Source organism: Mesoplodon mirus (assembly GCF_964341445.2).
Source record: "Mesoplodon mirus genome assembly, chromosome: 3".
Taxonomy (NCBI): domain Eukaryota; kingdom Metazoa; phylum Chordata; class Mammalia; order Artiodactyla; family Ziphiidae; genus Mesoplodon; species Mesoplodon mirus.
Genome location: NC_138978.1, coordinates 89,220,184 through 89,242,763, shown reverse-complemented (window position 1 = coordinate 89,242,763; position 22,580 = coordinate 89,220,184). Strand labels below are relative to the sequence as shown.

The window sequence follows — 22,580 nt, the reverse complement described above, 5'->3', positions numbered from 1 at the left end:
AAGGAACCTCCATACCGTCCTCCATAGTGGCTGTACCAATTCACATTCCCACCAGCAGTGCAAGAGTGTTCCCTTTTTTCCACACCCTCTCCAGCATTTATTGTTTCTAGATTTTTTGATGATGGCCATTCTGACTGGTGTGAGATGATATCTCATTGTAGTTTTGATTTGCATTTCTCTAATGAGTAAAGATGTTGAGCATCCTTTCATGTGTTTGTTGGCAGTCTGTATATCTTCTGTGGAGAAATGTCTATTTAGGTCTTCTGCCCATTTTTGGATTGGGTTGTTTGTTTTTTTGTTATTGAGCTGCATGAGCTGCTTATAAATTTTGTAGATTAATCCTTTGTCAGTTGCTTCATTGGCAAATATTTTCTCCCATTCTGAGGGTTGTCTTTTGGTCTTGTTTATGGTTTCCTTTGCTGTGCAAAAGCTTTTAAGTTTCATTAGGTCCCATGTGTTTATTTTTGTCTTTATTTCCATTTCTCTAGGAGGTGGGTCAAAAAGGATCTTGCTGTGATTTATGTCATAGAGTGTTCTGCCTATGTTTTCCTCTAAGAGTTTGATAGTGTCTGGCCTTACATTTAGGTCTTTAATCCATTTTGCGCTTATTTTTGTGTATGGTGTTAGGGAGTGATCTAATCTCATACTTTTACATGTCCCTATCCAGTTTTCCCAGCACCACTTATTGAAGAGACTGTCCTTTCTCCACTGTACATTCCTGCCTCCTTTATCAAAGATAAGGTGACCATATGTCCGTGGGTTTATCTCTGGGCTTTCTATCCTGTTCCATTGATCTATCTTTCTGTTTTTATGCCAGTACCATACTGTCTTCATTACTGTAGCTTTGTAGTATAGTCTGAAGTCAGGGAGCCTGATTCCTCCAGCTCCATTTTTCGTTCTCAAGATTGCTTTGGCTATTCGGGGTCTTTTGTGTTTCCATACAAATTGTGAAATTTTTTGTTCTAGTTCTGTGAAAAATGCCAGTGGTAGTTTGATAGGGATTGCATTGAATCTGTAGATTGCTTTGGGTAGTAGAGTCATTTTCACAATGTTGATTCTTCCAATCCAAGAACATGGTACATCTCTCCATCTATTTGTATCATCTTTAATTTCTTTCATCAGTGTCTTATAATTTTCTGCATACAGGTCTTTTGTCTCCTTAGGTAGGTTTATTCCTAGATATTTTATTCTTTTTGTGGCAATGGTAAATGGGAGAGTTTCCTTAATTTCACTTTCAGATTTTTCATCATTAGTATATAGGAATGCCAGAGATTTCTGTGCATTAATTTTGTATCCTGCAACTTTACCAAATTCATTGATTAGCTCTAGTAGTTTTCTGGTAGCATCTTTAGGATTCTCTATGTATAGTATCATGTCATCTGCAAACGGTGACAGCTTTACTTCTTCTTTTCCAATTTGGATTCCTTTTATTTCCTTTTCTTCTCTGATTGCTGTGGCTAAAACTTCCAAAACTATGTTGAATAAGAGTGGTGAGAGTGGGCAACCTTGTCTTGTTCCTGATCTTAGTGGAAATGGTTTCAGTTTTTCACCATTGAGGACGATGCTGGCTGTGGGTTTGTCATATATGGCCTTTATTATGTTGAGGAAAGTTCCCTCTATGCCTACTTTCTGCAGGGTTTTTATCATAAATGGGTGTTGAATTTTGTCGAAAGCTTTCTCTGCATCTATTGAGATGATCATATGGTTTTTCTCCTTCAATTTGTTAATATGGTGTATCACGTTGATTGATTTGCGTATATTGAAGAATCCTTGCATTCCTGGAATAAACCCCACTTGATCATGGTGTATGATCCTTTTAATGTGCTGTTGGATTCTGTTTGCTAGTATTTTGTTGAGGATTTTTGCATCTATGTTCATTAGTGATATTGGCCTGTAGTTTTCTTTCTTTGTGACATCCTTGTCTGGTTTTGGTATCAAGGTGATGGTGGCCTCGTAGAATGAGTTTGGGAGTGTTCCTCGCTCTGCTATATTTTGGAAGAGTTTGAGAAGGATAGGTGTTAGCTCTTCTCTAAATGCTTGATAGAATTCGCCTGTGAAGCCATCTGGTCCTGGGCTTTTGTTTGTTGGAAGATTTTTAATCACAGTTTCAATTTCAGTGCTTGTGATTGGTCTGTTCATATTTTCTATTTCTTCCTGATTCAGTCTTGGCAGGTTGTGCATTTCTAAGAATTGGTCCATTTCTTCCTGGTTGTCCATTTTATTGGCATAGAGTTGCTTATAGTAATCTCTCATGATCTTTTGTATTTCTGCAGTGTCAGTTGTTACTTCTCCTTTTTCATTTCTAATTCTATTGATTTGAGTCTTCTCCCTTTTTTTCTTGATGAGTCTGGCTAATGGTTTATCAATTTTGTTTATCTTCTCAAAGAACCAGCTTTTAGTTTTATTGGTCTTTGCTATCGTTTCCTTCATTTCTTTTTCATTTATTTCTTATCTGATTTTTATGATTTCTTTCCTTCTGCTAACTTTGGGATGTTTTTGTTCTTCTTTCTCTAATTGCTTTAGGTGCATGGTTAGGTTGTTTATTCGAGATGTTTCCTGTTTCTTAAGGTGGGATTGTATTGCTATAAACTTCCCTGTTAGAACTGCTTTTGCTGCATCCCATAGGTTTTGGGTCGTCGTGTCTCCATTGTCATTTGTTTCTAGGTATTTTTTAATTTCCTCTTTGATTTCTTCAGTTATCACTTCGTTATTAAGTAGTGTATTGTTTAGCCTCCATGTGTTTGTATTTTTTACAGCTCTTTTCCTGTAATTGATACCTAGTCTCATAGCATTGTGGTCGGAAAAGATACTTGATACAATTTCAATTTTCTTAAATTTACCAAGGCTTGATTTGTGACCCAAGATATGATCTATCCTGGAGAATGTTCCATGAGCACTTGAGAAAAATGTGTATTCTGTTGTTTTTGGATGGAATGTCCTATAAATATCCATTAAGTCCATCTTGTTTAATGTATCATTTAAAGCTTGTGTTTCCTTATTTATTTTCATTTTGGATGATCTGTCCATTGGTGAAAGTGGGGTGTTAAAGTCCCCTACTATGATTGTGTTACTGTTGATTTCTCCTTTTATGGCTGTTAGTATTTGCCTTATGTATTGAGGTGCTCCTATGTTGGGTGCATAAATATTTACAATTGTTATATCTTCTTCTTCGATCGATCCCTTGATCATTATGTAGTGTCCTTCTTTGTCTCTTCTAGTAGTCTTTATTTTAAAGTCTATTTTGTCTGATATGGGAATTGCTACTCCAGCTTTCTTTTGGTTTCCATTTGCACAGAATATCTTTTTCCATCCCCTTACTTTCAATCTGTATGTGTCTCTAGGTCTGAAGTGGGTCTCTTGTAGACAGCATATATATGGGTCTTGTTTTTGTATCCATTCAGCCAATCTGTGTCTTTTGGTGGGAGCATTTAGTCCATTTACATTTAAGGTAATTATCGATATGTATGTTCCTGTTCCCATTTTCTTAATTGTTTTGGGTTCATTATTGTAGGTCTTTTCCTTCTGTTGTGTTTCTTGCCTAGAGAAGTTCCTTTAGCATTTGTTGTAAAGCTGGTTTGGTGGTGCTGAACTCTCTCAGCTTTTGCTTGTCTGTAAACGTTTTAATTTCTCCATCAAATCTGAATGAGATTCTTGCTGGGTAATCTTGGTTGCAGGTTTTTCTCCTTCATCACTTTAATTATGTCCTGCCACTCCCTTCTGGCTTGTAGAGTTTCTGCTGAGAGATCAGCTGTTATCCTGATGGGGATTCCCTTGTGTGTTATTTGTTGTTTTTGCCTTGCTGCTTTTAATATGATTTCTTTGTGTTTAATTTTTGACAGTTTGATTAATATGTGTCTTGGCGTATTTCTCCTTGGATTTATTCTGTATGGGACTCTCTGTGCCTCCTGGACTTGATTAACTATTTCCTTTCCCATATTAGGGAAGTTTTCAACTATAATCTCTTCAAATATTTTCTCAGTCCCTTTCTTTTTCTCTTCTTCTTCTGGAACCCCTAGAATTCGAATGTTGGTGCGTTTAATGTTGTCCCAGAGGTCTCTGAGACTGTCCTCTGTTCTTTTCATTCTTTTTTCTTTATTTTGCTCTGCAGCAGTTATTTCCACTATTTTATCTTCCACCTCACTTATCCGTTCTTCTGCCTCAGTTATTCTGCTATTGATCCCATCTAGAGTATGTTTTATTTCATTTATTGTGTTTTTAATCGATGCTTGATTCATCTTTAGTTCTTCTAGGTCCTTGTTAACTGTTTCTTGCATTTTGTCTATTCTATTTCCAAGATTTTGGATCTGGGAAATAGAATCTTGGATCATCTTTACCATCATTATTCTGAATTCTTTTTCAGGTAGACTGCCTATTACCTCTTCATTTGTTAGGTCTGGTGGGTTTTTATCTTGCTCCTTCTCCTGCTGTGTGTTTTTCTGTCTTCTCATTTTGCTTATGTTACTGTGTTTGAGGTCTCCTTTTTGCAGGCTGCAGGTTCGTAGTTCCCGTTGTTTTTGGTGTCTGTCCCCAGTGGCTAAGGTTGGTTTAGTGGGTTGTGTAGGCTTCCTGGTGGAGGGGACTAGTGCCTGTGTTCTGGTGGGTGAGGCTGGATCTTGTCTTTCTGGTGGACAGGTCCACGTCTGGTGGTGTGTTTTGGGGTGTCTGCGGACTTTTTATGATTTTAGGCCACCTTTCTGCTAATGGGTGGCGTTGTGCTCCTGTCTTGCTAGTTGTTTGGCATAGGGTATCCAGCACTGTAGCTTGCTGGTCGTTGAGTGAAGCTGGGTGCTGGTGTTGAGATGGAGATCTCTGGAAGATTTTTGCCGTTTGATATTATGTGGAGCTGGGAGGTCTCTTGTGGACCAGTGTCCTGAAGTTGGCTCTCCCACCTCAGAGGCACAGCACTGACTCCTGGCTCCTCAATTTGGGATGATTTGTTGTCTATTCATGTATTCCACAGATGCAGGGTACATCAAGTTGATTGTGGAGCTTTAATCTGCTGCTTCTGAGGCTGCTGGGAGAGGTTTCCCTTTCTCTTCTTTGTTCTCACAGCTCCTGGGTCTCAGCTTTGGATTTGGCCCCGCCTCTGCGTGTAGGTCGCTGGAGGGCGTCTGTTCTTCGCTCAGACAGGACAGGGTTAAAGGAGCAGCCTCTTCGGGGACTCTGGCTCACTCAGGCCGGGCGGGAGGGAGGGGCACGGAGTGCGGGGCGAGCCTGCAGCGGCAGAGGTCGGTGTGACGTTGCACCAGCCCGAGGCGCGCCGTGCGTTCTCCCAGGGAAGCCGCCCCTGGATCCCGGGACCCCGGCAGTGGCGGGCTGCGCAGGCTCCCGGAAGGGCGGTGTGGACAGTGACCTGCGCTCGCACACAGGCTTCTTGGCGGCGGCAGCAGCAGCCCCAGCGTCCCACGCCCGTCACTGGGCTCCGCGCTTTCAGCCGCGACTCGCGCCTGTCTGTGGAGCCCCTTTAAGCAGCGCTCTTAATCCCCTCTCCTCGCGCACCAGGAAACCAAGAGGGAAGAAAAAGTCTCTTGCCTCTTCGGCAGCTCCAGAGTTTTCCCGGACTCCCTGCCGGCTAGCTGTGGCACATTAGCCCCCTTCAGGCTGAGTTCTCGCCGCCAGCCCCAGTCCTCTCCCTGCGCTCTGACCGAAGCCCGAGCCTCAGCTTCCAGCGCCGCCGGGGCGAGCAGACAAGCCTCTCGGGCTGGTGAGTGCCGCTCGGCACCGATCCTCTGTGCGGGAATCTCTCCGCTTTGCCCTACCCAGGTATGTGGGGAGTTTCTTGCCTTTTGGGGGGTCTGGGGTCTTCTGCCAGCGTTCAGTAGGTGTTCTGTAGGAGTTGTTCCACGTGTAGCTGTATTTCTGGTGTATCCGTGGGGAGGAAGGTGATCTCCGCGTCTTACTCTTCCGCCATCTTACCCGGAAGTCCAAACCACTAAGTTTTGGGGTAATTTTGTTATGCAGCAATAAATAATGAACCTAGCACTCGTGTTTAGAACACAGGTCTTCTGTTACCCAACCCAGTTATCTCTGGACTATTTTTCAATTTAGCACCCAAATTTTTTCTGATACCCAAAACTGATCAAATAATTTTTTATTATCCTTACATAAAGGAAATTGACATTAGGTAAATATAATTTTAAAACATAGGTTGCATTTTTAAAAATAAGGAGTGATTGAAAAAAACGTTTATGGAGATAAGCAGGATACTAATTTCTTTCCAATTCAATATGATGGTGGTGGTATTTCAAAAAGTGCCCTTTTCTTCAATTGCCTTCTTTATATGGTGGCATTTTGGCAAGAGGATTTCTTTTCTGTGTGGTAGCATTTCTGAAATAGTTTTATGTGGGTTTCATTGTTTGTTTGTTTTCTAAATAGTAGGTTACAAAAAAAGTGCCCTGTTTCAATTTGTAAAACAATGAACTTCAGCAGAAACCTAGGATGGTTTTGTCAGTGATCTTAAACACAAGATATTTTTAGTACTCGGGATTTTAATTCTCAGTCTTATTCAGTTTGGGGAAGAATTTCTTTTACCAAATGTAGACAACAAGGATGGTATCTGTATAGTATATGGGAAACTGCTTCTAATAAGTGTAAATTCCATTTAAGGAGGCCCAGGTGCTCAAGGCAATTAGAGAAAATGGAACCTGGCAGATGGAGAGAAGGTTACTACCAGAGTCCCCTGGGAGCAGGGCTTTTAATCACAGCCCACGTGACAAACACTTAAGGGAGATTTGGGAGATTATTAGAAACCATTAGCACCTTGTCACCCACAGCAATCAAGAGTGTCTTTTGCTTTAAACCTTAAACTATGGCCTTCCACCCTTTCCCTTAGACTGTGATAGACCATGTTTTGGTAGTCACATGGAGCTACTGCTTCTAAAACTCCACTGTAAGAAGCTCGTTGGATTATAGCAGCAAGGATGAATGGAGCAAGTGTAGTATCCCTCACCCTAGTTCTCTCTGCTCCTACAATCTTCTAGTTGGCTAACTGTGCATCCAAATAGATGTCTTCACTCTGACAGCCTGCACCACCCACCTCCCTTTCTCCAGTGCCCTGGGTAAACTCAAAAGGACATCTTTGGGGTTAGGAATGCTGGTTTGAGATGCCAGGCCCAGACAACTCTCCATTCCTCTCTCTGCATTGAGGCATCATGGTGTGGAGGTTGGTACATGGACTCTGAGTCCATCACTTACCACATGTTACTTGGACAAGTTATTTAACCTCTTTGAAGCTAGTTTTTAATTTCAACATGCATTCCTTGCAGTGTCATTGTAAGGATTTAAATAATAATAATGATGATAACAATAGTTGACAGTTATTGAGCACTTGATATATGCCAGGCATTGTTCTAACTGTTTTCTGGATACTGACACATGTAATCCTCACAACAACCTCATGAAATAGGCACTTTCATCATCCTCACTTAGCTGATGAGGAAGCCGAGGCACAGAGAGGTTAAGAAACATCCCCATGGTCACAGAGCCAACAAATGTCAGAGTGAGGTTTCAAATCCGGGCAGTCTGACCTGAGCTAGTGATCTTAATACTACACTGTAATGTCTCCATAGAGGTATCAGACATTAATAATAATATCTATTATTATTTGGCATGTTCTTCCCAAGTTGCAAGCTACTGTCTTAGTCTGGGCCTTGCTGCATTGCTGACGTTGGGATGTCGAGGGGATATGGGACCCAACCACCAACCTCCACCACTCACTGATGGTCTTAGAACTTCCTCCAAGTACTAGCATCTTGAATTACATCTGACTCTGGTGAGCATATTTTCTGAAGCCATCTGGCAGATTTCGGCGCTGGTCACTTGATGTCAGCCAAGCAAGGACTCCAGAGCAGAGACCAGCAGGCAGAAAGCCAAGCTCTACCCCGGGTCATCTGCAGCTGCTATCAATGAAGCCGGTGACAGAGGATGTGGAAGTCAGCGGGAGCACTTTCATCCGAGGCTGAACACAAGGATGTCAGCTGAAAACACAGCCGGTGCTCTGGAGTAATTCCTAACTTCCTATTAGAAATAAACAAAAAGCCCGCTCTACTGAATTTCCCACTCAGCTTCTCGGCTTGGCAGCCAGTCCCTAATGCCTATCACCTAAGATAGCAAAGATATTAGGCTGGATCACTGGACTAGAACAAAAAGGATGGGAAAGGCCATCCCCACCCTGACCTCTGCTCCACAGAACAACTGATCCTGTGGGAATCCAGATGCATCAGGGTTTTTGGGGCCGGAAGGGGACAGAGGACGGGGGGTTGGGAGCAGAGAGGACTGAATACAAAGACAAAAGAAGGAAAAGAATGTTGAGTGAGCAGAGGAGACAAGCCCAAGCGCCCTCTTTCCCTGCACCTCGCTGGAAGTCCCGGGCCCACCCAGGGCACACTGACCAAGTCCACCAGGTGAGGGCTGGTGCCAACCCTGACGGCTGATGGGGGTCGGGAGATTCTCGCTGAGGATTCGGAGGTGGTGCTCTGTGGGATTAAATGGATGTCCCAGCTTGTGGATGAGGAGGGAAGGCTCCTCCCCACAGCCAGCCCCTTAGGTTTGTGCTGTTTACGCCTGTATGCATGAGAAAGAGCATCTTTGTGGACTGACTTTGTGTGCTGACTTGGCTAGGCCTGGCAGCTGTTGTCAGCCTTTTGTGTCACCATGAACGACCTTCCAGGTGACAAGATAACTGCCTGATCTGACTTGCCTTCTTCTTGATGATTTTGTGCCACCCTATCACATGTTCAGGGTTTTCAAGGCTGGAACTTCAGAAACTGTTTTCTTCTTCCATGTACTAAACTCGATTTCTAGGCACATTCTATCCCCTTAGGGCAAGGCTGAGTACATCATTTGCGAGACTCAGTACAAAATGAAAGCATAGGGCCCCTTGTTCAGAATTTATGAATGATGACAAGATGGCAGCAGCAGAGCGTTAAACACGCCCGGGAACCTTCTGGGCCTGGGCTCTGCATATGTTACCCATCTGTGAAGCTGGCCCTGCCTCAGGGCCTAAGAGGCTAAATTTCTGTAGGTAAGGCTAACTGAGCCAAACATTATACAGTACATATTTTTAGTCATTTTTTTTTATTTTTAGAAGAGTATGACACTGTACTAAAAGATCAAAGCATAAAGATTTTAACCAGTCATTACTGGATTTATAAAAATGTAAAGGGCCGGGGCTTCCCTGGTGGTGCAGTGGTTAGGAGTCTGCCTGCCAATGCAGGGGACGCGGGTTCGAGCCCTGGTCTGGGAGGATCCCACATGCCGCGGAGCAACTAAGCCCGTGAGCCACAACTGCTGAGCCTGCGCGTCTGGAGCCTGTGCTCCACGGCAGGAGAGGCCGCAACAGTGAGAGGCCCGCGCACCGCGATGAAGAGTGGCCCCCGCTTGCCACAACTAGAGAAAGCCCTCGCACAGAAACGAAGACCCAACGCAGCCAAAAATAAATAAATAAATAAATGTATTAAAAAAAAAAAAACGGTCAGGCTATTCTTAAAAAAAAAAAAAAGAAAGAAAATGAATATGTAATCACAAGATTGAAAATTTATTTAAAAAAAAAAATGTAAAGGGCCTTAAACCCCGGAGGTATGAGCATCTAGGTATGTCACTCATTAACACGTAACTGTTTTTGATCACTGCGTAACATAAACCTAATTTTCTCCCCGCTTTGGTGGCACTGTATTTTCTGTCTCACAGGCTTCTCTATAGCCCTGAAGTACCTCCTCTAACCAGAGCAGGGGTCACCTAAGATGTGGCAGCTGCCAGAAAGCCATGCCAATCAGGAAGGACCAGTTTCCAAGGGAAGGGAAGCTCATATCCCAGCTGTACAGCTAGAAACCTAGGGACTAGAATCTGGGAGATAAACTCATATGAAAAGGAGGAAGAAAGAAGTTCAAGATTTGACGGGCAAGTCAAGGTTGGAATTCCATGTGAGAGGCAGTGCCAGGTCCAGACCCACCAGTCTCCTGCATGGGGTCAAGGAACTGTGTCATTCTCAGAGAACTCAGGCAACGTTCCCCTGACCTCCCTGTTCCTCCTCTGCTTCCTGTTCTCTGGTCCTGGCTCCAAGGTTAACCTGTGCAGACCTGAAGGGTCCTGACTAAGGTTGCCAGATTTAGCAAACAAAAATACAGAACACTCAGTTAAATTTTAATGTCAGGTAAACGATGAATAATGTTTTAGTATAAATATTGCATGGGACATACTTAACGTTATAACATGACTCACTGTTTATCAGAAATTCAAATTTAACTGGGTGTCCTGTATGTTATCTGGCAGCCCGAGCCCTAACCCTCACCTGACTCAGGACAGCTTCTCTGCCACTATAAAAGCTCCCAGACCTCATGCGTCTTCCAGCAGGCTTTCCTAGACTTGGCTGCTGGCCCACCCCGGCCTGCCCAGCCTTCTGGTGATGGACTTCACAGACGTGCTATGGGAGAATCTGTTACCCGTCGTGCAGGATGACGGTGCCAAGCAGAGACTCATCTCTGACCTGCAGCCAGCCCTGCTCGGCCTCCACGCATTCCTTCCCGGCTCAGCTCACCCTTGGCGCTGAGACCGGCAGCGGAGAAGGGCTATAAGCACAGCTCCTTCACCGACCTGCAGGATGGGCTTGGGTGGGTTCCAACTGTGATTGTGACTTGGGGATGCTTGTTAGACAAGTTCTTCTCCTCAATTTAGTTTTATTTTTAATCTTCCTTTTCGGAAATAAGCATGAAACATATCAAGTGTCAGGGATGTGCGTATTTCCTTATAGTATATCATTTAATCCTCACAACAATACTGTGAAATGGGTGATATTGTCCCCGATTTGCAGATGAGAAAATTGAGGTGCCACTGTCTTACTATTGGCAGGTGCCAGAGCTTGAATTTGAATTCAAGTCTTCTAAATCCAGGTCTGTGCTCCATTACTGCCCAACTTCATCATTGGCCACCCAAGCAGAAACTTTTAAATAATCGTCCAGACCTCACTTTCTCTGCAGTAGGATCCCTGTCTTTATCATTCTGCCAATGCAACCCCTCTCGATACTGCTGTTTCTCTATCCAGGCTGCCACCGTGCCTGGAGAGGACAGGAGGCTCTTGGCTGGCCTCTGCTTCAAGGCTTTCCCCCTCAACTCATCCACTGCTCAAAACTTTGCTTTCTGTAAAGTATATCTGACCATTTACTCCACAACTTAAAAATGGCCATATATCCACATGGCCTACAGCTGTGGGTTCTCAAACTTGAGCGTGCAGAAGAACTGCCTGAAGAGCTCTTAAAAATTCAGTTTACCAGGGGCCTCCCTGGTGGCGCAGTGGTTGAGAGTCCGCCTGCCGATGCAGGGGATACGGGTTCGTGCCCCGGTCTGGGAGGATCCCATATGCCGCGGAGCGGCTGGGCCCGTGAGCCATGGCCGCTGGGCCTGCGCATCCGGAGCCTGTGCTCCGCAACGGGAGAGGCCACAACAGTGAGAGGCCCGCATACCGCAAAAAAAAAAAAAAAAAAAAAAAAAAAAAAAAAAATTCAGTTTACCAGGCACCATCCCAGAGTTGCTGACTCAATAGGTCTGGGGCGAGGCCCAGGGTTCTGCATCAGGAAGCTCGAGATGGTGCTCACGCAGATGATCCATAGACTCCACTCTGAGAAAGGTCTATAGCATAAAATTTTAAATCCTAGCATGGCACTTAAGAATCTTCCCAATCTGGTCCAGTTTCTATTTTCAGTCTCATGATCTGATTCTACAGTCCCAGCCGACTGGGCTCTTTCCCTCCCTCACCTTCCCTTCCCGCCCCACTCCTCTCCCTCCCAAACCTGCATAGGTCAGGGCAGGGAGGTTAAGAAGGGGGGTTCTGGAACCCGACTGTGCCTCAGGGTCCTCAGCCCCATAAAGTGGAATAACAGCATCACTGTAACAGTTCTATGAAGAGAGTGACTAACTGTGAGCTACTTGGAGCAGAACCTGGCCCTTGGAAAGCACTCAGTGAAAATTAGCCATTATTACTTTTTATTTATATAGCTTTACTCATTTTGCCTCCTCTTCCTGGGATTTCGTTCCCCTCCTCCTATGATCTGGAAAAATTCCATTCATCCTTGAACATCCAGTTAAGAAGCCATAGTCTCTGCGAGATCTTCCTGAGCCCACTTGGGTCCCATTGATTACGTCTCCTCATCCATTCCTCCATGAGTATTGCTTTGTGTTCTCTCTTCACACGATCATATTGTACTAGGTAATCACACCTACTCTGTCTACATACATGAACCACCTGAGGGCTCCTAGCTTTCTGTAGGACTTAGTATAATGTCTGGCACATGTTATAGTTAAACTCATCACCAGTCCTCATTCCATAAAATTGGATGTTCAATCTGTTATTTTAAAATGGAGGTTTGGGAGCTTTTTCTTAATTTAATTTAATAATTATGCTATGAAATTAGCTCCTCTATCTTCCCACCTCTGGCTACCACACTCCCTGTTTTCTCTCTCTCCCAGATTCTCCAGGTTTCATGGCTGCAGTCAGTGTGCAGTGATTAGCTTGGCTGGATTGTTGTGCATTCCAAATGCCTTATTTAGCAATGAGTGCTCACCACCCACTCGTAGACAGAGCCCTTAATTCTGATGGCAGGAATGTTCTTCCTCTGCTCTGCCTACAGAATCCATAGGGAGGCTGCTGAATGCTGCACTTCAGATAGATGTATCTGAGTCTCATAAGGAAGTGTGGCTCCTGCCAGCAGATGCTAGGAGCTTGTTTGGTGGTTCAGGTCATTGAAGATAACTACCTTGGACCCAGGACCACATTATTCAATAAATGGATAAATGAGCTTTTCATGGGCCTATAAATAATTTTGAGACTTGAAACAACTATATACTTTTTTAAAGAAATGGAAACCATGAAATCAAAATTGAAAAATGTCTAAGTAAATGTCTGCAAAATGGAATAGGATTCCAGCTAGTCAACTGCATCTGAACTTACCTCTTACATGGTTAAATATGTTTTATTTCATGTGAGGTGAAAGAGCATTTTAGAGGTTTAGATATGGGATATGGTCTCCAAAAGCAAAAGTGCCTGGTGCTGAGGAAAGTCTCAAAAAGGCCCCATGTTGTCTGCCGGGACCGAGATCACAGCTGAGGAGTGGGAGAAGAGGGCCTCTGTCTGGGCAGTCAGATCAAGAGAATCACGAGGGATGACAGCAAATTTATCCTACAATTCGGGCTTCTGGCATGGGGTTGTAAGAGTGTTTCTGTAGAATGTTGCTTTTCAAGCTTTCGGCATCAGATTCTGCAGCCTCAGGCCCAGCATGTCCAGGTCCGGACCACTTCTGACCAAGGTAGAGGGCACACCAAAGACTCAGACCAGAAAGTCCTGGTACTCACATTGCTTTTATTTCATCAACAACATTTACAGAGCCCTGCTATGTGCTCGTGCTGGGGAATACAGCAGTCACCAGGACAGGCACAGCCTCTGTCCTCGGGAGCTTGCAATCCAGTTAAGGAAACACATCTTGAGCAGCTAATCACCAGTGGAAGAGAGTCACAGAGAAGCGCAGGCTGCCGTGGGTACTTGGCAGGAAGGTTCGTCTAGTCTGGGGTCAGGGAGGATGTCCCAGAGGAACTGACATCTAACATGATAAGTGAAGGGTGAGTAGGAGCTAACTGAGTGGAGAGTGTTTCACACAGAAAGCCCCTGTCCTGCCTTAAACCTAGTGCTGTGGTGCCAGGGATGGGCGTCCCCTGTGTGCCCACTATTCTGAATCTCCTCCAGGTTGGTCCAGTAACAACACTGACTCTGTGCCTTGGTTTCCTGGTTTGCCCTGAGTTCTGCTGAAACTAGAGTAGCTCTGCCTGTTTCACTGGGACCGTGCCCTGCCTGGATGTCCCAGCCTCTGCCCATGATGGCTGGCCCCTTGGTGGCCCATGCAAAGCTGTAAGGCTGCCACCACCTGTTTACAAGCATCACCATTGCCCTGGAACACCACGCCCCCACCCATCCCATCTGACCTCCCCAGAGGTCAGCCCAGGCCAGATCACAACTTCATGTGCCACCCACTTTGGCCTCTGTGACTGTGGGAACTACCCTATCTGTCTGCCTCTTGCTTAAGATTCAACCACAGTGAGGCAGATCCTACAGGAAAGCTCTGTGTCATAAAGCAACGTTTCCCAAACTAGGGTATCCATGCATACCCGTGGACTCCAGTTTGAGGAACACTACACTAAAAGATAAATGCAGGCACTGTTAGATGACATGATTATAAACACAAATGTGTGCCTTGAAACCATGTCAGTACTCTGTTGTCAGGGGATCACACATTCTAAAAGAATGTTTATTCTTTTAGATTAGCATAAAAATGAATGAAAACTTAATAATTTTTACAGAGAATGCTCATGGTTACTCTAGAATACTTCCTTGGACCCTCAGGGGTTTGCAAACCTCATTTGAAACATATGGCCTTAGAGTTTAGAAAATACCTCACCTTTCTAGACCTCAAACTTTCCCATCTCAGCAATGGGTTTACATTGCCCACCTCTTACATACCTCCCAAATGTTGTAAATATCAACTAAGTGAGGTGTGTAGAACACTGTGAACTCACCTGAAGGCGCCATGTAATTACAAATGTGGAGTATTGTTATTTGTCTTCATCCTGTCTGCCAGCTGACAGCCTGTTCACCTCAGTAGCCTTGAACTTTCTCCTCCAATAAAGACTCAATTCCTCTTCTCCCTGTGGAAATGACATAAGGCCAGATTTTCTAGGAGAAAAGCCACTGGTCTCTACTCAGACTGGACTTTGGTTTTAAGTTCTACTCTTCAAATTAACTTGTCTATTGCCTACGTGGCCTAACGCTTAAAAGAAAAAACAATGTTTGAGTAATATTTAAACTGCACTAGTACCCAATGGGCCAAGGGCTCTGAGCAAATGAGAGGATCTGAAAAGGGGTACCCACATATACACGGGCATGCCTGTGTGTGTGCACACGCACTCACACACACCCCGCACCCAGCTGCACTAAAGTCTCCCCAAGTAGGCGTAGGCGGAAGGGTTCTGGCCTGTGTTTACATTGTGCCTTTCATCTGAGGGGCTCACAGCTCCTTGCAAAGAAGGGGGTGTTTATTCATCCTCACCACCCTGCTGTGAGGCTGCAGCCCCAGTGCAGCCCTGGGGAAGGGTGTCTAAGCTCTGCTCTACCCCCAGACCCACGTCCTCCTGTTCCGTCTCCAATGTGGTGTTTTGTAACACCTGTAACGGTCTGGGGAGGGGTCGCCACTGCTTCAGAAGAGGATTTAGAAAATAAATGTTTGGGGTTTTCAGTGTGCTTATTCCTTAGGGACTTTTTCTTCTGATAGGAAAATGGAGAGGAAGGTACAGAGATTTCCCATATACTGCCTGCTCCCACACATGACAGCCACCTCATCATCAACATCACTCACATATGGCACATTTTTTTGACCAAGGCTGAACCTACATTGACGCATCATAATCACCCAAAATCCATAGTTTACCTTGCGGTTCACTCTTGGTATTATACATTCTGTGGGTTTGGACAAATGTATAATGACATGTATTCATCATTATAGTGGCATACAGAGTATTTTCACTGCCCTAAAAATCCTCTGTGCTCTCCCTATACCTTGGGGACTTTTTTTTTTTTTTTTTTTTTACCAAATATCTTTACGATAATGGACTTCTTCATGTGCTTTAAAGGTTTTTAAGAGCTATTCTTCCTTGGGAGTTCTCCTTCACGTGCACTCTTTCTTTTCTTTTCTTTTTTTAGAAATTTATTTATTTATTTTTGGCTGCATTGGGTCTTCATTGCTGCGCACGGGCTTTCTCTAGTTACAGCGAGCGGGGGCTACTCTTCGTTGCGGTGCGCGGGCTTCACATTGTGGTGGCTTCTCTTGTTGCAGAGCACGGGCTCTAGGCGCGCGGGCTTAGCTGCTCCACGGCATGTGTGATCTTCCTGGGCCAGGGCTCGAACCCGTGTCCCCTGCATTGGCAGGCGGATTCTTAACCACTGCTCCACCAGGGAGGTCCCCACATGTACTCTTTTCATATGATCTATGTTTGCCTTAGCCTTGGTCCAGATGGGTTTCACAGGTCCAAACCAGGTCTTATATCATCAGACCAGTTCGGATCTTTGATCTCCATATCAGTGGTTTAATTTTGGACCTTACATGCACATTATATAGACTCAGTTCCTATGTTCCATGATGCCTCTGCTTCTTTAGTTTTCATGTATAAATTCAGTGCTCTCAAAAGCAAAATCTACATCCAATATACTTTAGTAAACCACATATTCCATTTAAGAAGAAGTTGCCTTTTTTGAATAATCAACCTGAGGATAAATGACCAAAGATCTATGAACTATAGGGGAAAAAAAATCTTTTCTCACGTATTTTATATTTACGAATGAATCTGAAGTAATGTGCTTTGACTTCAGATTCCCTTATAATATCTTCATTCCAGAGCCTTTAGATCCACAAATAGTCTTTCTGAAAAGAATTATATTTTCAAATAATCGCATGCTGGTGTCATTTAACCTTCAGTGATTCAGAGATGCTTTATAGGACAGAGTAAGCCTTCAATGAACTTGAGTTTCCTTCTGTCTTCTAGGAGAAAGCTGTTTCTGAAGCTTTATAAACTAAGGGGAAACCCTACAGTGTTCATCTCATCTAAATCCCTCCTCCAGATAGGGAACTGTTTGAGTCTAGCTAACTGGGCTGGAGTGGACCCTGCAGGGCCACCACAGGTGGAGGGAGTGTCTCATTTGCTCTTGAATCCTTGGGGACTTGTTTAAAGTCGCCTACATACTAGAGTCCAGTGAAGATCCATTTTCCCAAACTCTTTTCCCGTAAACACTCAGTAAAATGCCACTTTGGTGTCAATTTTGTATTTTTTTATCGATGTACAGTTGATTTACAATATTGTAGTTTTGGGTGTACAGCAAAGTGATTAAGTTACACACATACACACGTGTGTGTTTATATATATATATATATATATATATATATATATATATATATATATTTCAGATTCTTTTCCCATATAGGTTATTACAAAATATTGAGTAGAGTTCCCTGTGCTATACAGTAGGTCCTTATTTGTTATCTATTTTATATATAGTAGTATGTACATGTTACTCCCAAATTCAGTTTTGTATTTTGTGTTGCAGCTTTGCAGCGATTTCAGATACTAACCCCATTGATAAAGGATTTTGGGTGCAGGGCAAACACTTCTCCCTCTGCAGTTATTGTTTGAATGACGCTGATATTTGTTTAGAAATGACCACTGCTGCAGGTCATGGCGGGGGAGAGGCCCACTGGCAGGGACTGATTGGTATCAGGGGATTCTGTAGTTGCTGCCCAGAGAGAAGTCAGATGAGAGGGGAAGGAGACTTCTTTATTTCCTCGAGGACATTTTCTGGGGTTCGAGGTTTTGGAGCAGGTGATGCGGCTGAAAGACAATGGGGCCTCCCTCAGGGAGGGAGAAGGTGGCAGGGAGCCATTGGCCATGATCCTGGTGACAAGAGTGGACTGGCCGTGTCACAAGGGCTTAGGAAACGCTGTTCTAACTCCATGGCAGCTGCTGAAGTCGTTTTTCAAAGCTCAGGTCTTTCCACTCAGGTTTTCCTTTCCGGTCCTGTTTCACTCTCTGCTCACACCCACCTTTCCGTGTCGCTCTTTCTGTTGCCGGGGTTTTGCTGGCCTCGCAAAGCTCGTCTGGCATCGAGTGCGTTGTCTGGGAACAGGTTTTACCCAGGGCCTGTCCTGGGCCACCGGCCCTGCTAATCTAGGCCCCATACTGTGAGGTTGGTTCTGTGAACCTCCTTCTTTTCCCTACATGTGCGAATTGCCTTCTTTCTCTTTTCTCTTTCTCACTTTCCCTGGAGAGGAGAATCTCTCCTGACACTGGGGAGAAGTCACCTGCCCAGGAGGTTTGCTCTTCTGAGTCCTGTTTCCCAGCTTTGCCTGCCGGGCCCCCTGCTGAGCCTCGCCCTGGGGATCAGGGATGGAGATCTACAGGATTGGGATCCAGTGTCAGAGCCCTCATTGTCTTCTTTCCCCAGATGAGGTGGGGACAGGCGAGGAGAAGGCTCTCAAAACATTGAGCCTCAGAGCACTGGTCCCTCCACTCCCTCCTGCCCTGGGGCTGGGGCATTACTCACTCCTGAATAGGACTTTTTGTGAGGAGATGCTGGGTGTTAACGCTGTCCACACTCGACCTGAGCTAGAGAAGGAGTGGAGTGTGGGTTTTTGAACCTCCATGTGGAATCTTTCAGCCATGCACTATGTCAAAGGCAGAGAAAGTTGCTTTGATTAAGGTGGCACCTTAAATATATAAATTTTTTAATATCTATTATTTATTTATGTAAGACACAGGCTTCCCACTGATGTTTTCTCCCATTTAGGATGTGTTTTTATAGCTGAGCCCCTGACCTTGTACCTCCTTCCTTTCTAACCTACTCCCCACCCAATAAAATAGTTCATCAGAGGGCTGTTCAGGCCCCGTGGCTTCCCCCTGGCATGCAATTGGTGTTGGATTTCTCCCAGATTTTTTTTAAAAAATAGAGTAGATTTAGATATTCAGAAAAGTTGCAAAGATAGTACAGAATTCCCCTATACCCCTCACTTAGTTTCCACTGTTGTTAACATCTTTTATTACAAGGAACATTTGTCACACTAAGAAACCAACACTGGTATATTACCATTAACTAAGCTCCACCCTTTATTCACATTTCACTAGTTTTCCCCCAGTGTTATTTTCTGCTCCAGGATCCCATCCAAAATTCCACATTGCATTTATGCATCCTTATTCTTCTTTGGCCTGTGACAGTGTCTGACTGTCCTTGTTTGGATGACCTAGGCAGTTTTGAGGAGTACTGGTCAGGTATTTTGTCGAATGTTCTACAATTGGCATTTGTTTAATGCTTTTCTCATGATTAGACCAAGGTTATGAGTTTTGGGAAGACCACCGAGGTGAAGGACCATCTCATCAGAATAAACCATGGGTACACATTATCAACATGAGATCACTGACATTAACCTGGATCACTTGACCAAGTGATTGTGTCTCTCCATTGTAAAGTTACTTTTCCCTCCTTTCCATACTATACTCTTGGAAAACAAGCCTACACTCAAAGGAGGTGGGAGAAGAGTTAAGCTCCACCTCCTGCAGGAGGGAGCATCACATATATTATTTGGAATCTTCTGTAGGGAAGATTCCAGAGATGCTTTCAAAGTAAGCCAGAAATTCCCTCTAACACTTACTAGAAGGCCAGTGGTGCTGGATGCATGGATTTTGCAGGGCTGGTCATGGGGACCCCAAGGAGAGCATCTCATAGAGCCATACCCTGTGTGTTTTCAGTTCCTGGGCATTAGGGGAAGCAGTTTGGAGATAGAGATAGAGACAGGTATGTGTATATGTATAGATACACATGCAGATATCTATCTATCTATCTATCTATCTATCTATCTATCTAAAACCACCGAGTCATTCAAAAACATTTAGCAAGTGTCCACAAGTTCACAGCACTCTGCTGAGCACTGAAGGCACAGGGCAGTAAATAAGGTTCAATCTAGACTGCAGGCACCACACATGAGATTACACACACAATTCAACAAATATCTCTGCACACCCACTGTCTGCCCAGTGCCAGGAGCTGATGAGGCAGCAATTGGAAGTATGATGAGGAATAGAAAGGAAAGTTCAAGGGGCTGTTGAGGAATGAATTTAGGGAGCGTCAGCAAAGGCCTCCCTGTGCGAGTGGAGTTTCGGTTGAGACATGAAGGATGAGCAAGAGGGAGCCAGGTGTATAGGGGCAGGGGTGGGGCTGCAGGGGGAAAAGTTCACAAGGCAGAGAGAACAGGTCTCATCAAAAACAAACTAGCATACGGTATTTGTTTTCTCTTTCTGACTCACTTCACTCTGTATGCCATACAGAGTGAAGTGAGTCAGAAAGAGAAAACAAATACCATATGCTAACACATATATATGGAATCTAAGAAAAAAAAAAAAACTGGTCATGAAGAACCTAGGGGTAAGACGGGAATAAAGACACAGACCTACTAGAGAATGGACTTGAGGATATGGGGAGGGGGAAGGGTAAGCTGTGACACAGTGAGAGAGTGGCATGGACATATATACAGTACCAAACGTAAGGTAGATAGCTAGTGGGAAGCAGCAGCATAGCACAGGGAGATCAGCTCCGTGCTTTGTGACCGCCTGGAGGGGTGGGATAGGGAGGGTGGGAGGGAGGGAGACGCAAGAGGGCAGAGATATGGGAACATATGTATAGGTATAACTGATTCACTTTGTTATAAAGCAGAAACTAACACACCATTGTAAAGCAATTATACTCCAATAAAGATGTTAAAAAAACTATAAGATTATTAATATCATTAACCTACCACCAAAGACTAAGTTGCGATTTCATTATTTGTTTCACAAGCCAGATAGACAATATAATGGCCAGTAAAGATGCAAAGCATTAAATTATATGGCAATCAATGAAATAATAAAAATCATATATCTGCAAAACAACAACAACAACAAACTAGTGTAGGGACTTCCCTGGCAGTCCAGTGGTTAGGACTTCGCCTTCCAATGCAGGGGGTGTGGGTTCAATCCCTGGTTAGGCAGCTAAGATCCCACATGCCTCAGGGCCAAAAAACCAAAACATAAACAACAGAAGCAATATTGTAACAAATTCAATAAAGACTTTAAAAATGGTCCACATCCCCCCCCCCCAAAAAAAAACCCAACAAACTAGCTTAAAAAGAGACATCTGGAAGAACGGAAAGACAGCCAGTAAGTCTGGAACTGAAAGAGGTATATATAGAAAGAAAATTCTATGTCCTGGAAAAATCACATGATGATTTAGTCATATGGAATAGTTCCACTTCCTTAAAATGAACTTGTTTTATAGGCTTTAACACAGAAAACTCAGTGATGTTTTAACAATAGATTTCTACTTTAAATATTCTGCTAAATTTATGGACAGACATACGGAAAGCTCAGGTATTTCAGACATTCAATTTCAGTCCATTCATAAAACTGAAAATGTGTGTTAGAGAGGATAGAAAAGCCTGGAAGGGTATTTTAGGGCCTGCTGATGAGTCCCCAGTTCCCCATTTTAGGATGGAGGCTCTCATTTCCGCAGATGCTGGGAGTGGTGGCTGCTCAGGACTCACAACTGAGACTCCCAGGCATTGCTCTCCTCTGAAGACAGCTGTCCCTCCCCAAGGTTGTACCCCTCCCAGGGGGCTGCTCACATCCAGTGACTAGCTGGTAGAGGTACCAAGGCCTGTCCCCTGGCCTCAGATTGAGACAACTCAGAAGGAAGGGCTGTCCCAGCCTCACTACCCCAGGGTACGCTGAGGCCTCTGTTACAAATGCATCACATTTCAACCTCCCCCTTTGCCCAGTCCCACTTTCTCACACCCTTGCAGCTAGCGTTTTTGAGAGCACTCTCCAATAAACTACCTGTACACAAATCTCTGTCCTAGAATCGTTTTCCTGTATTAGAAATACAGATATATGCTGTATTGGTTTCCTAGGGCTGCTGTAACAAATGACCATAAACAGTAGAAATTTATTCTCCCTCAGTTCTGGAGGCCGGAACTCCAAAATCTAAGTCAGCAGGGCCACACTCCCTCCAAAGGCATTTGGACGCGGCCCTCAGGAAATCCATTTGCAACGGGACTGGTGTGATGGCAGCCCTTTCTTTATAAATGTCCCCAACCCGGGAGGCAGGACAGGAGCCCCAGCCACTGGCAGCGGGTGTCTTTACGAGAGGGGCCCCTGCTCCCCTCTAGGCGTCCCTGTCTCTACTTTGGCTGAGCCCCCAAGCACCGGCCAAGGCCCAATTGGATCAGTTCCCAGCCCTTGTTAATCACTTTATTGCCACCCAACTGTCAGTTCAAAGCCCCTTCCACCCTGGACAGGGGGTCAGTCCAGTTCTTCTGGCTCTGCTGGACAAAGGTGTCGCCATGCAGTCCCCAGAGGCAGGTGGCTGATTTGGCTTCTTTTTCACACTGGAATGTGACTTCCCTTTCCAACTAGAGACCACACAGGATGGAAAATGCGAGCAGGGCAGCCCTTCTAGGATGAAAACCCATCAGCCTTTACTAGCAAGAGCAGCTGGAGGCCCTGCCTCCTAGTCCCACCTGTATAAAACCCCTGACCTCCTTCACCCGCTATCACTCAGCCTGTTTCTCCTTTGCCTGCCCCCAGACAAACTCAAGATCCTACCTTGAGACAAGTTTCATTTCTCTGGACATGTCTGGTCCCCACGACCAGCCTCCCAGGGCTTGTCATTCTTGTGGCTTGTGTGGCAGAGAAAGACAGACATGTCCGGATATTGAGACAAAAATAAAAAGAAACTAACACCAGGCAGGAAGTCGGTAACCATCATTAAAGATATGCACTCCTCTGGGGGCACCTCCCAGGAGAGCTGGCACGAAGACTTGGCCTCAGGATCCTGGGGGCAGCGGGCAATGAAGGGCTCCTGAAGGCATGACAGGGACACAGCCCTCGACGACAGTAACAGTAGAGCCACGGGCACTCCTGGTGGGAGGGAGGGGGGCGCCTCAGGACCACCCCACACAGCTCTCCTTGCC

At 44.7% G+C, this 22,580-nt stretch overlaps 1 protein-coding gene and 1 long non-coding RNA gene across 2 annotated transcripts in view; one reads left to right on the top strand and one right to left on the bottom strand.

The window, feature by feature from the left end:
• The window catches only part of BCAR3 (BCAR3 adaptor protein, NSP family member), a 261,968-nt gene that overhangs the window by 82,324 nt on the left and 157,064 nt on the right, over positions 1–22,580 (top strand). The gene's annotated exons all lie outside the window — the stretch shown is intronic.
• On the bottom strand, positions 13,410–22,306 carry LOC309800443. Its single transcript, XR_014293460.1, has 3 exons — positions 22,213–22,306; positions 14,557–14,685; positions 13,410–13,586 (listed from the first exon to the last, which is right to left on the bottom strand). It is a non-coding gene; the product is annotated as an uncharacterized lncRNA (long non-coding RNA).